Source organism: Mixophyes fleayi, chromosome 1 (genome assembly GCF_038048845.1).
Source record: "Mixophyes fleayi isolate aMixFle1 chromosome 1, aMixFle1.hap1, whole genome shotgun sequence".
NCBI classification, from domain to species: Eukaryota; Metazoa; Chordata; class Amphibia; order Anura; family Limnodynastidae; genus Mixophyes; species Mixophyes fleayi.
In genome coordinates this window covers 340,966,903-340,980,485 of record NC_134402.1, presented here as the reverse complement: position 1 = coordinate 340,980,485, position 13,583 = coordinate 340,966,903, and the positions used below count along the sequence as shown (strand labels likewise).

At 39.1% G+C, this 13,583-nt stretch overlaps 1 protein-coding gene across 2 annotated transcripts in view; it reads right to left on the bottom strand.

Annotated features, from left to right (window-relative positions):
• LOC142161168 (septin-2A) overlaps positions 1–7,136 on the bottom strand; it is a 66,205-nt gene extending 59,069 nt beyond the window's left edge. Inside the window, exon 1 of one of the 2 annotated variants that reach the window (XM_075216479.1) lies at positions 7,042–7,136. The gene's annotated coding sequence lies outside the window, so the exon portion shown is untranslated. Of the gene's footprint in view, positions 1–7,003 lie in introns of both variants that reach the window. The other variant, XM_075216489.1, reaches the window with a different exon arrangement.
• Between the last annotated feature and the right edge of the window lie 6,447 nt (positions 7,137–13,583).

The window sequence follows — 13,583 nt, the reverse complement described above, 5'->3', positions numbered from 1 at the left end:
AATATAGGTACACTCATTGTTAGCGTTAGAACCATCCTATTAACAGAAGCAGTGTGCAGTCGCCTAAGGCTTATTATGATATATTTACAAATGTGTGCAACTAAGGCTTATGTATTTTGTTTACAAATAAGAAGCAGTTTAAATTAGTCTTTTTTACTGATTGAGAGAAGTGTGCTGGGGTTTTTATGCGTTTCCTTTCTAGATAACCCCTTCTATTACAAATTTTACCTTCACCTCACAGTAAAGCTGGGTACACACTACAGAAATCTCGACCAACTTTTTATGCCGAGCAATTTTAACTGCGACCGATGGTCCGATCGCTCGGTCCATGGACCGCATACACACTAGCCTTGTTTAGGACGATAAAGGGAAGAGCGGACGTCCCTTTAGCGACTTTTTACAGCCATGTTGTCGTGAGCAATGACTGTAATTTCGTACTCACTGTTGTGGATCGGTCGGAAGTTTATACACACTACACAGCGGAAACGAGATTGGAACGAAAATATTAAACGGTACGACCAACCAAATGAGGCGATAATCGTCCATTTGGGCAGACTTTCGACCATCGTGTCACTGCACACACTGACCCGACTTTTGAACGAGCGTTCGTATGTTGGCTGTTTGAGCCGATTATTGGATGAAAACAGTGTAGTGTGTACCCAGCTTTACTTCAGCTGTTGGCGAGAAAGAGAGAGAAGAGGTAAGCTAGTTTCATTCCATTGCTCCTCATCTATCTCAAACCATGCAAAAATTGTGTGTATATATTATATACATTTTGGAGTCATTTTTCAGGGGCTGTGCTAACTGTGTATATGTAACAATTTAGGAAAGTATACATTTTTGTGACAATGTCCATTTTCCCCTAATGCCTATGAAAAAAAAATAAAAAAAAAAATTATTTCAATGTTACCAAATAAAAGCTCCATCCCTTCTGAAAATAACCAAACAAAAAAACCCCACACACATAAAAAGTGGATTAATTAGACTTAATTGTAAGAAAAGCTATTAAAGTTCCATTACCACTAAGCTAGCTCCTTCCCGTCCCCAGAGCTGCTTCAAACAACCGTTGTTTCTGGAGCTTTGTTGTTTGTCTAAAAGGCCCAGACAAAAAAAAACATATGTGTGATGCTATGGAGAGGAGGGATGGGGCGAGGATAAGAATGGGGAGGACCAATCAGAAGCCTGTAGTTTCTGACTGGTCCCATTGCACCCCCCACCCCATCTACAGCCATTGTAAAGGGGTGAACTAAAATGTTCTCCACTTTAGGTGGTAATGCAGCTTTAGAAGTAAAGACAAATATTGCTGCAGTCATTATCGTGCAAACTACCTCCAGGCATGAAGAGGTTACCCATTATTATGGGTAACCCCAACATTCTGTATGCTATACAGTATGAAGATAAAACAAACTGATTACAAAACAGAATGTGGAATGTAATAACACAAATTACCTCTATGGAATTCCACTGAATTGTTTTTTTGTTTTGTTTTATACAGACCCTAACATTGTTCCTGATCCTCTCTATTCATTCAGCTGTTCTCACCACTTCTGCTGCCTTTAAAGTTTTACAAGTATTTGTGTAATGTCAGAGAAGGATCCTCCTCACAGTCACAGTTCCTGGGAACACATTTTACTTTCCTCCATAAACTAACCACAGACAAGAGCTGAATTTACAACCTTTGTATGTACAATCAGAGTGGTGTAACATTTGATTTATATACACTATATGGACAAAAGTTTTTGGACGTTTGACCGTTACACCAACAGGGACTGTAATGACACTGTATTCAAACACATTTACTTTAATATGGAGATGGTCCCCCTTTTGCAGCGATAACAGCTTCCACTCTTCTAGGAAGGCTTTCCACAAGATGTTGGGAGTGTTTCTGTGGGAATTTGTGCCCATTCATTCTTTAGAGCATTTATGAGGTCAGACAACATATTATGAGGTCAGGTACTGATGTTGGACGAGAAGTCAGGCTCGCAATCTCCATTCCTGTTCATCCCAAAGGTGTTTGATGAGGCCGAGGTCAGGGTTCTGTGCGGGCCAGTCAAGTTCTTCCAGACTAAACTCATCAAACCATGTCTTTGTAGTCCTTGTTTTGTGCACTGGGGCACAGACATGTTGAAATAGAAAAGGGCCTTCCCCAAACTGTTAGCACAAAGTTGGAAGCAGAGCATTTTTCAAAATGACTTGGAATCATCATCATCACCATTTATTTATATAGCGACAATAATTCCGCAGCACTGTACAGAGAACTCACTCACATCAGTCCCTGCCCCATTGGGGCTTACAGTCTAAATTCCCTAACACACACACACACACAGGACGGACGGACCGGACAGATGGACGGGACAGACTAGGGTCAATTTGTTAGCAGCTAATTAATCTACCAGTATGTTTTTGGAGTGTGGGAGGAAACCGGAGCACCCGGAGGAAACCCACACAAATACGGGGAGAACATATAATCTCCTCACAGATAAGGCCATGGTATGCTGAAGCATTAAGATTGCCCTTCACTGGAGATAAGGGAACTAGCCCAAACCTTGAAAAAAAGCAACATACCATTATCCCTCCTCCACCAAACTTCACAGTTTGGCATAATACAGTCAGGCAGGTAACACTCTCCTGGCATCCGCCAAATCCAGACTCGCCTATCTGACTGCCAAACAGAGAAGCGCAATTCGTCATTCCACAGAACAAGTTTACACTGCTCCACAGTCCAGTGTCTGTGTGCTTTACACCACTCCATCCGATGCTTGGCATTGGTCTTGGTGATATGAGGCTTGCATGCAGCTGCTCGGCCATGGAAACCCATTCTATTAAGCTCCCGCTGCACAGATTTTGTGCTTACATTAATGCCAGTGGAACTCTTCAGCTATGGAATCAGCAGTGTTGGTGACTTTTATGCACCATGCGCTTTAGCAGTCGTTGACCCCGTTCTGTGATTTTACGTGGTCTTCCACTTCGTGGCTGAGTTGCTGTTGTTCCTAACCACTTCCACTTTCTAATAATAGCACTTACAGTTAACCGTAGAATATCCAGCAGGGATGAAATTTCACGAACAGTCTTATTGCAAAAGGGCATCCTATCATAGTACCATGCTTGAAGTCACTGAACTCTTCAGAACGACCCATTTTGTATCACAAATGTTTGCAAATGGAGATTGCATGGCTAGGTGCTTGATTTTATACACCTCTTAACAGGTGTGGCCAAATATTTTTGTCCATATAATGTAGACTGCATAGCAGGGATGATTATCATGAAATCTTACATAAACTGTATTAAAAAATACCGAACATTATAAGATCCGATTCCACCTTAAACCACTACATAAACTGATGGTCTAGTATACTAGGAATGGGATGTCTGAGGAATTTCTAAGATGTGGTGCATATTAATCAGTGAAACAGGAGGAAATAGATTGTTGAGACTTATGTAGCCCTACTGAAGAAATGCTGAGATTCGCACATTCAACTAGATCTCTGATAACATTTCCTGCATGTTGATTTTGAAGACTATACGCTTTCTCATCAGACTAAATTAAACAGAAACTAATGAAAATATTAGGCTATTTGCTAATCAGGCACCTTTGTACTAGTAAAGGCTGACCATCTGGTGAACTACAACCAAACATATGACAGTTTGCCGAAACCTATAGTAAATAGGGTGTCACAAAGGCATGTGACATACTAGCATTTTTTACTTGCCAGGCTGCTTCTCATACAGAAGAGAGGCAGAAGTGCACTAGGGTTATTGATTCCTAAGGGAAAAAGCACAAGCATAATGCAAATCCGATATGCACGTCACATGCTTTTTCTCCTAGGAATCAAAAATCAGCTGTACAATACCGTCACTCCATCGTGTACAGGAGGGAAAAAATGTAATGTGGATTAAAACCAACATGTGCTGTAGTTCTTAATATAAATATGCAACAGTTTCCGTCACGCAAGAAGCGCTTCAGCTGCTAAAATACTGTTGTGTGTAAGGTACACAGCATTTCCTTAATTTTTATTGATTTTTTTTTAACATGGTATGGGAGATAGAGAAAGTAAAAAACAGGAAGGTGAGGGAAATGCCAACAATCATCCCACAATATACACACAAGATAAAACAATAATTGTTAATGAAACTGGATATGGAACACTTACAGTATAAATCTATGACAGATATGTGAAATGGAACATTAAATTATAACAATCGGTAACTTGTTTGAGCTAATGGAAATGATATTGAAGTGCATTATTTAAGTATGATCAGGACTATATTAGACATCTAGAGCTAACTCTGCGCTATATTCATGCCACTTATTCCATTCAGTCAGTGGAGAAGAAATGGAGGTTGAATATTTACTGTCTGTGATCTCCATGACAAATCTATTTTGCACTTTAACATTAGAATTTTAGCGCTATTAGAAGGTTGCGGATCTGTCCATTGCTGTGCAACTTTCAAAATGTGACCTGTCACATATTTGTTATATACAGGGAAATCTGGAGAGAAATGATACAACAACAACCGTTCGGGGACAGAACAATGTCTGGGTCTATTACTTGGCGCAGTAAATTAGTAAAATCTGACCATAATGGTTTGATTAATGGACACTCCCAAACTATGTGTAATTGGTTACCTTCAGCACCAAAATTCCTCAATAGCATTTAGACTTGGAGGGCCAAATGTTATGTGGTTTGCAGGGAGTCAAATATAGTCTATATATAAATTTGGTCTGTACACGGCTTTTAGACAGAATTGACCATTACATTCTGGTATTCCAACTATATTGCTGCCTAGACTCAGCAATCAAAATCTCCAGTGTGGCACTATCCTAACAGCTTAGTTTTCACAAGAGTCTGGCCATTTGAGACCAAGATTACAAAACATTGTCATAAGTCAAGTAAGTTTAGTAAATTTAAAATAGTTTCTTAATAGCTTTTCTGCATAAATTAGAAAGTATTAACTTTTATTTATATGGTGCCACCAATTTCACGGTGCTGTACAGAGAATATTTTCATTCACATCAGTCCCTGCCCCATTGGAGCTAACAGTGTAAATATACTATCATGTACACAGACAGACAGACATAGGTTTATTTTGTCAAAAGCCAGTCAATTAACATACCAGTATGTTTTTGTAGTATGTTATGAATTTACAAAACAAAACCAAATAGTTTCTTAAAATGAACATTCCACCTACACAAAAAAAGTGGCAGCACACATTTAATAGGCTGAAAAAAATAATAATGAAAATGGAACCTATCAATTCACTAGGAAGCAGCATCTCATGAACACAAGAGCTCATCATACCCACTAGAATTTATTATGCTAGCAATATGCATGTAAATAGGTCTGACATTAGAAAACAGTGTTTCCTGTCACCATACCCACAAGTATTTCTATTAGCATTGCGTTCAGAACCCATTTTGTGTTTACATGGTTTAAGTGCATCAGCAATGTCTGCAATTAAATTTTTAGCACGAACATGACATTCACTTTTAATAGTGCTAAACACAAAAAAAACCTCCAGTATCTATGTGGCTTAAGACAGGCAGATAGTGACTCAGTGATGTCATTGGTTCCTAGCAAACCGATGGGCTGCATACTAGTTCAGTCTGATGGCCCGTTTGAATTTCTGTACCATTTATATCACTTGTTAGTACAACTTACGCTCCTCATAGCCCACTGCTCTTGAAACAAATAAATTGGGAAGATGCAAAATATATAAAAAAAAATTGTTGCAATGGGTTTTTCAATGTTACAAAATGCTTCCGTGCACGGTTACCTACTTTTCTTTTTTATTCTTTAACGTGGAAATTTATACAAAAAATAATTACAGCATACTCAATGCATGAGGCATGTATCCTTCACAACATTTAAATAGTAATAGAAACCATTCTACAACCTCAAACACTGTTGAGTGATAGCAGCCATGACGATATTCCTAAAGGTACGTGGTACTGTGCGGCATATTCAATTCATAATTGTAATGATCTGTCTTAGTTGTCTATTTTTATATATATATATATATATATATATATATATATATATATATATATATACACATATATACATCCACACAATCATGGATGTTGAAATTGTTGACATTTTTGCTGTAATATAACTGAAGGCAGTACACAATTTATAAATTATTTTCTAGTAGGCATGCAGGGTTATTATAATTTATTTATATGGCACCAACACATTTTACAGCGCTGTACAATCTAATTTATTTTAGTACCAGCGGAACCTGAACCTACTGTTTCTACCATATGCAAAAAAAAATGCAAACAGGGGCAATTTAGTTTAAAGTTAAATAACCTATCAGCGAGTTTTAGGACAGTGGGAGGAGACTAGAGCACCCAGTGAAATGGAGATGAACATGCCATGCTGATATCACCCAGGTTGGAATCAAACCTAAGACTTCAGCACTGTGGGACAGTAATACTAGCTAATGTGAATGCCAACCATGATGCCACCATCCAAGTCAAAATAAGTACAGCTTTTCCTTTACTTTGCATTGTTAAATTATATTTTTTATTACAGGCAAATCAGCGATACTTAACACAAATGTAAAACAAAAGTGACATTATAATAGCCAATATCCCAAATTATTAGTGTGCCAATATACGTTTAACACATCACCTTTATCAGTCACAGGGCATTACAACTACTGGAAGATGCATTAATGTTTCACCCTATATAAACTATCACATACAAACACTATTTCAGAGAGCCTTTATATTCTCCCCTATGTAGTTCTGCAGAGTACATTAGCACTATACATATGGTGAAATATATTTAACAAGAAATATTCTCCAGAGTTACTTGCATAATGTGCTTAAGCAATAGAACAATTATTATATTAAAATAAAACGGGCAGCACCTTAACTACTTGTCAATGATTATATATTGTGGATAAGTCCTCCCAGCCTATTCAGAGTTTTAGGATACAGCAGATGAGTGTGTGGTGCATTCTAGAGGACAAGTCTGTGACTATTAGCCGCCTTCACCTGAGTAAGAGACACTTCTAGCTTTCGCTTGTCCTCACCGTATGTATCACGGCGCCGCTCCTCTGTGGAATCCGGTCCCCTCCCAGCGCTAGACCTCCAGACTCCCACAATGCACAGCGGCCCTACCCAACTCGATGGTATGCCGCTAAGCTGACCATAGGGGAAGAGAGACGAAACCGTGTGCCAGAGCGTCCCTCAGCTGTGATTACAGACAGATCTGTGGGAATATTGGTTGTCTCTTCCTGAGAACGTGTCCTGTGTGCAGTCCCACAAGGCAGCAGTATGTATTGTACAGAGCAGCCGAATAACTAGTGCACAGTGTATAAAGTGATCACATAATAACGCTTAGTTACCTTACCATGCCCTTTGTGTTGGAAAGCAAGATTTTTGTTTAATCAGTATTCAATGTCTGTTGTTCAGCTGATTCATAGATTGTAATTTCCAGGGGTATCAACAGGTTTGAGAGATTTATCCTTCTTCATATTTGTCATTACTGGCCTATTGTCATATTCCATGTACGAGTGCAAACTTATATTATCAATATTTTGTTGTTATCAGGGCTTTATAAGTTAATATGTTTTTAAAGATGATCAGTTAAAATATAAAAGTTGCACTAAAGCAATATATTTTTAATTACATCAATGCCCAGTTATACTACACTGTGTGTGGCATACTTTCACTGCCTTTACCAGGAACAAAGTGTCTGGAAATAACTTTTAGAGGTTGGCGACTATGGTTCATGTCACTGATGAATTATCCTGGTGTGGCTGATTTACTGGCCCAATTTAGTGTAGCAGACATATGAACTGCCAATTTTTAAGAAACATTTAAATTAAATATTGGGAGAACTGAATCTTGTAAGTCCTAGATTGGAACCCCAGAAGTAAGTATGCTACTCAGTGGGAGGATTATATAAAATATATATTAACTATAGTTATCACCCAACTTAGGTCCTTCTTTTCCCTCACTTATTTCTAGGTACAAATTTACTATCAAGTATTGGTAGATTATGATTCGCCATACCAATTCTTAAGCAGCAGTGCAGAGTCATTGACATTGCAATTGTAGGGTTAAAATAAACATTATTTACCATAATAATCAAGTTGTAATGTGCAGACTGTTGATGACCTTTAAAACAAGGGTATAGTGAAATAACCCATCTCTTCATAGCAGTGGGGCATCCCACATGAAGATAGATTCTGAAGAGTATCAGCTAGGCTGTACCGGTAAATATCTCTGGATCTATAGCTCTTACCCATTCTGCTGACCCATGGACTCTCTCTATTTGACAGTCTGCCTCCACAGAGAAAGCTGATAGATGGACAAAATAGAGGTGGTATAGCACCTAGTCTCCTAGTGTTTGTAGGGGAACTGTTGGGGCCCTCTTGCCCCCTAATAGTGATGTGCTCATGTGTCCCGCTTCCCCCCAGCATTATTGTTCCCTTCCTACCCCTCTTTGATTGTGTACCCCTCTTACAGTTTAAAACCTTTAATTAGAAATCAAATGAGAAAAAGAAAACTGGGTCAGTGTCGAAACTACCATTGGTGCAGCAAGTGCCCATGGAGATAATTGGGCCCGCCTCATGGAGAACTAGTGAGCTGTGGGCAGGGAAACAGTGTTTTGGGGCCCACAGCTCGCTAGTTCCACCTTCTGAACAGGGTCTATAGAGGAGCTTGATTCCCTGTCCCTGACACAGTGGGCGAGTCATATGCAGCCAACCACCAAAGAGAAGAATGCCTAAGTATAGGAAAGGATTTACTGTAGCAGAAGGGCTAACACAACTGGTCCCTTTTTCTTTATTACTTTTTTATTTTAAGGCAACCTTGCCAAAATATCCTGTGCATAAGGCAATTTTACAAATAAAATACAACCTTGAACCACTTTTGCACAAGTAAGTCTATCTTTTGATAGCATATTTATTATTGTATGGGATGTTGACCTTTGGGTGGGTAGCGCTGAGTTTGGTAGGAGGAAGTAAGGGGGAGTGGATTGGTTGGTGTATAGCGGTCTGTCCACAATTATTCTGTAGCAATTGTCATTGGGACCTAGTTTGGGAGGTGCTTCAGCTCAGTGTCTGCCAGGAGTTTACCCACCGAGTAATGACTGTAAAAGTGGATGTTAAGGGGATTTCTAAGAAGAAGTCCTGCCATTGGAGAGGAGCAGGTAAACCAGGGGTTCCAAATGTGGGTATATATTGATGTCCTCTGTCATGTAGGAGGTGATTCCATAGTCGCAATTAACCATATTTATGCTCTACAGCTTGGACAGGTGAGTTATGGGATGTTGTAATATTTTGCTAACATATATTTTAGGAGATTAGATGATTTGTTTGTAGAATGTGTTTGAATGTCTTTCTAACAAAAAGTAGATATCTGAGCACAAGACCACCAAAAAAATCTTTGTCCACACTCCAACCAACGTAATGGTGAGGTGAACCAGTATATTTTACTGAGTCTCGTAAGTACCATGTACCATCTTGAGTAAACCTTGTAAGAATTTTCTTTACTAAGGTTGAGATTGAGAACCTGGTAACTGTGCCTTATTTTTGCCCAGGCCTCTTCCTCTGGTGGGGTGCCAAGGTTATTCTCCTATTCATCCTCATGTTTCATAGGGGATTCTGGCATAACAGTCATTGAAATCTTATAAAGTATAGAAGTTATATTTTTTCTCAAGGGAGAATGATAATACTATCTCCAAAAAGGAGTAAGATGCCTGAATAGCTGACATTGGGATTGTGTGTACAAACAAGCAGATTTATAAAACTATAAAGAGCAAACTAGAGTTGGCTTAATTCTAAAATCTTAGATTTTATTATAACATGCAAAAATCCTAAAATAAAAGTTAAAAAAAATAAAGTAACATTACACATTAGTAGTGTTATTTTAGATGTACATTATTATTTTATTTTTTATACAGTGTTTTAGATCCTTTTCATCGCTGTCATTGTACTTTTGTTTTATTTTAGAAGTTTGGAGGCAAACGGTCATCTCTTTTTGAAGACAGCAGCTGGTCCTAACCTCTGGTAGATAATATTACCTTTACTGTTATTTTAGCAAAGGGGTTTGTATAAAGTGCTTTAATTCCTGTAGGGAGGGTGCTACATGTGCCAAATTCATCCAAGGTTCCAAACATAAAAAGCTATAAGATTTGGATTTTGAATGCCTTCTCAGGAGTATGTTTACTATGATTTCGTAGAACCGCCTATTCCCGGCGCTGTGAAGGCATTTTCTTCAGACTGCAATTTTATTAAAGACAAAACCCAATGGGCTTTATCTTTAATAAAAAAAAATGCCTTCAAAGGATCCAAACAGAAGAGGAGGGATGGTAATCTTACTGTATGAGGCTTGGCAGGACTTAATTTAGTCCCGTAGCTAATATTTGTTTTAATAGCTTTACATAGTTATTTAATAAAAATGTAGGTCTAGCTTGTCAATGAGTTTGGGTCATTGCTAGCTTTATGAAATAAGGTAATGTTGTCTTCCAGTGCCTAAAGGCAAAATGATTTACCCTTGAGGACATCATTAAATAGATTATGCAAGTTTGGAAAAAGGATATGTTTAAATGTGTTTTTATTAGCCGCTGAGAAGCCTCCTGGTCCCGAATTTTATCCCTTAATATCCTGAGTTGGTTTATTTTTTTCTATTGAAGTCTTCTTATCAGGCTAGTCAGTGTTGAAAAGGTTTAGTGTAGGTAAGTGACATCCTGCTATTTTCTAAAGAATATTCTGGGAAAATCATCATTGGTGCAGAATTTAATTTGTGTTTTACCATATTTGGTATTAATAAGCAAACCCAGAAAAGCTGTAGTTTTTGCATGCCATTTCAGGCTAATTAGTAAAATGTTCCAACTGATTTCAATATTTCTCAGTTTCTATTTCTCCATTGTCTATTCCTGTCTGGTCACTGCACGTTACTGCAGTGATTGATGCTCTCAAGAGCTGTCATACTCTGCAAGCACATCCATCTACTGAGGATTCTTATGTTATATTATGCTGAAGTCTATCCATTCCTTTTCTGAATCTACATTTTTCTGGAAAGACATTCCATGTTATATATTGTATATCATGTCAACTATGTAACAAATTCTTTAAATAGTTGAATCTGATAATTTATTTTCTCCTATATTAAGTGAAGTCCTGGTGTCCTTAGTGCAATGGTGTTGATGATCGTTTTATCTATATAATGACAGTATTGATTAAATGTAACAAGACGTATTTCTTGCTGTACATAAACAAATGGTAGTTAGTCAGTCGTGACCACACAGGAGCAGGAAAGAAACATTGTATAACATGCACCATAGGAGCTACATTGAAATGTGCATACAACTCTAAAAGTAACAAGATCACCTCTAGTTATTTTTTACCTACACAATGTATTACAACTCACCACAGTACACTAAACCCTCTTACTGTTCTGTCTTCATATATCTCTCAGATTGATAAAGGTGAATTAGTATACTATAGCATTAGCTATAATGCAGGCTTAATTCTGAACTACAGACCAGTACAACCGTGTATCACTTTGCATACAGGCCATATGATTATCATGTTATCATATATTTAAGAGCAAGCATTATTTCGTACACTATGTATTATATACACCATTGCATATAGTAAGATGACAAGCACAAACTAAGATAAGCACACATTAATTAACGTTCTTTTAATATACTATTTAAATAAGCACTTTTACAACATAAATTCACATACATATACACTCACAAACCTACAGTAATAAATGTTTACATGCATACACGGAGCATCTATTTAGATGACCATTATCTTCTCTCCTGATTTGTCGTCTCATAGACATGTCAAGACTGTAATTTGCATTCGGGTGCATGCTTATCAATTTGTTTAATTCTCTTCGCTATTGACAAGTGCCTAAAGCTGGGTACACACTACAGAAATTTCGACCAACTTTTTATGCCGAGCAATTTTACATGCCATCGATGGTCCCATCGCTCGGTCCATGGACTGCATACACACTAGCCTTGTTTAGGATGATAAAGGGAAGAGCGGACGTCCCTTTAGCGACTTTTTACGGCCATGTTGTTGTGGGCAATGATTTTAATTTCACTGTAATGCTACTTTTTTTTACAAAACACAATGATGTGCAGATTCCGCACCATGTGGGACTGTGATTGACATCAAAAATTTACATACACATGCCCCCCAGGTCGAGGAAGTATCGGAGGATTGTCGTGGATCCGTCGGAAGTTTATACACACTACACAGCGGAAACGAGATTGGAACGAAAATATTAAACGGTACGACCAACCAAATGAGGCGATAATCGTCCATTTGGGCAGACTTTCAACCATCGTGTAACTGTGCACACTAACCAGACTTTAGAACGAGCGGTCGTATGTCGGCAGTTTGAGCCGATTATTGGATGAAAACATTGTAGTGTGTACCCAGCTTTAGCAACAGGTTGTACACCTACTCACCTACAGCTGGCTGACTTTCATTTATCTTGTGTAAGGTTTCTTGCAGTCATGCAGAGACCAATGAAGATTAGTGAAAAACAGAATGAGAAGAAGCAAGTTCCTTTCGTAAAAGGCAATTGAATTTAAATTTCTTACACAGACACTGCTGCCCAGAGACGTTGGCAGTGTTCAGCTCTCCTGTACTGCTCAGGTCCCACACAGTCCTGTTAGTTGGGAAGAAGGAGGGTGCTAGCTAAAATACATTTTATATGGCCTATTCCCTTAATGTGGCCTAAAGTAAATTGTGGGTTGGGTTGAGCTGGCAGATTTGAGAGCTGATCACCATGGAACTACACAATATAAAATACATTCACAAGAACAGAGGCCACATTAAGGTATGTATGTTAGGAACCCCTCCAGCCAGTACTTCAAAAACCGGAGTCTGCTCTGAAGTCAGGTGTTCACTGGAGCCCCTAGTGGTGGGGACAGACTTGGCCGCAGACAACAGAGGGTCGTGAGATGAGCACTGACTGGGGAGAACCCAGCAATGGATTGTAGAATAAAACAGCAGATTGAAATCCGGGCAAGGGTCGAGGGCCGGCAGCAGACAACGAATCCAAAAACAAGCCGAGGTCACAGGCAATACAACAGGGTCCAGAAACAAGCCAAGGGTCATACACGGGAGATCAGGTCTAGCAAAAACAATCAAGGAGCAGGAACAGGGAGCCTAGCTACACTGGGAGCTATAACTGGCAGTGAGGCTCTGTCCTTAAGTAGCGAGAGGAACCAATCAGGGCAGTGTGCAGCGAGACTCCTCCCAATACATATATTATCATCGAGAGTTGCCAACATACTCTATTGGAGAATATATACCAGGAAAACCAAAACTTGAAGTGAGGACATGAAGAAGTGTAAATTAAGAGAGTTCTTTATTAACATAGTGTACTTCTACTGCGCGCATGTGCCCGGCTGTAGGACAGCTGGCCGGTCGCTGCGGCAGACAACAGAGCGTCCCGGTTGTTGCCCAGGCAACCGGGACGTGGGAGGCGGAAGTGACGCCCCGGTCATTATGGAGACGGCCGAGGCACCGGAAGTGAGTCGCGGGGAGCCATCGGGGAGCCGCGACTCCTAACAGTACCCCCCCCCCTTGAG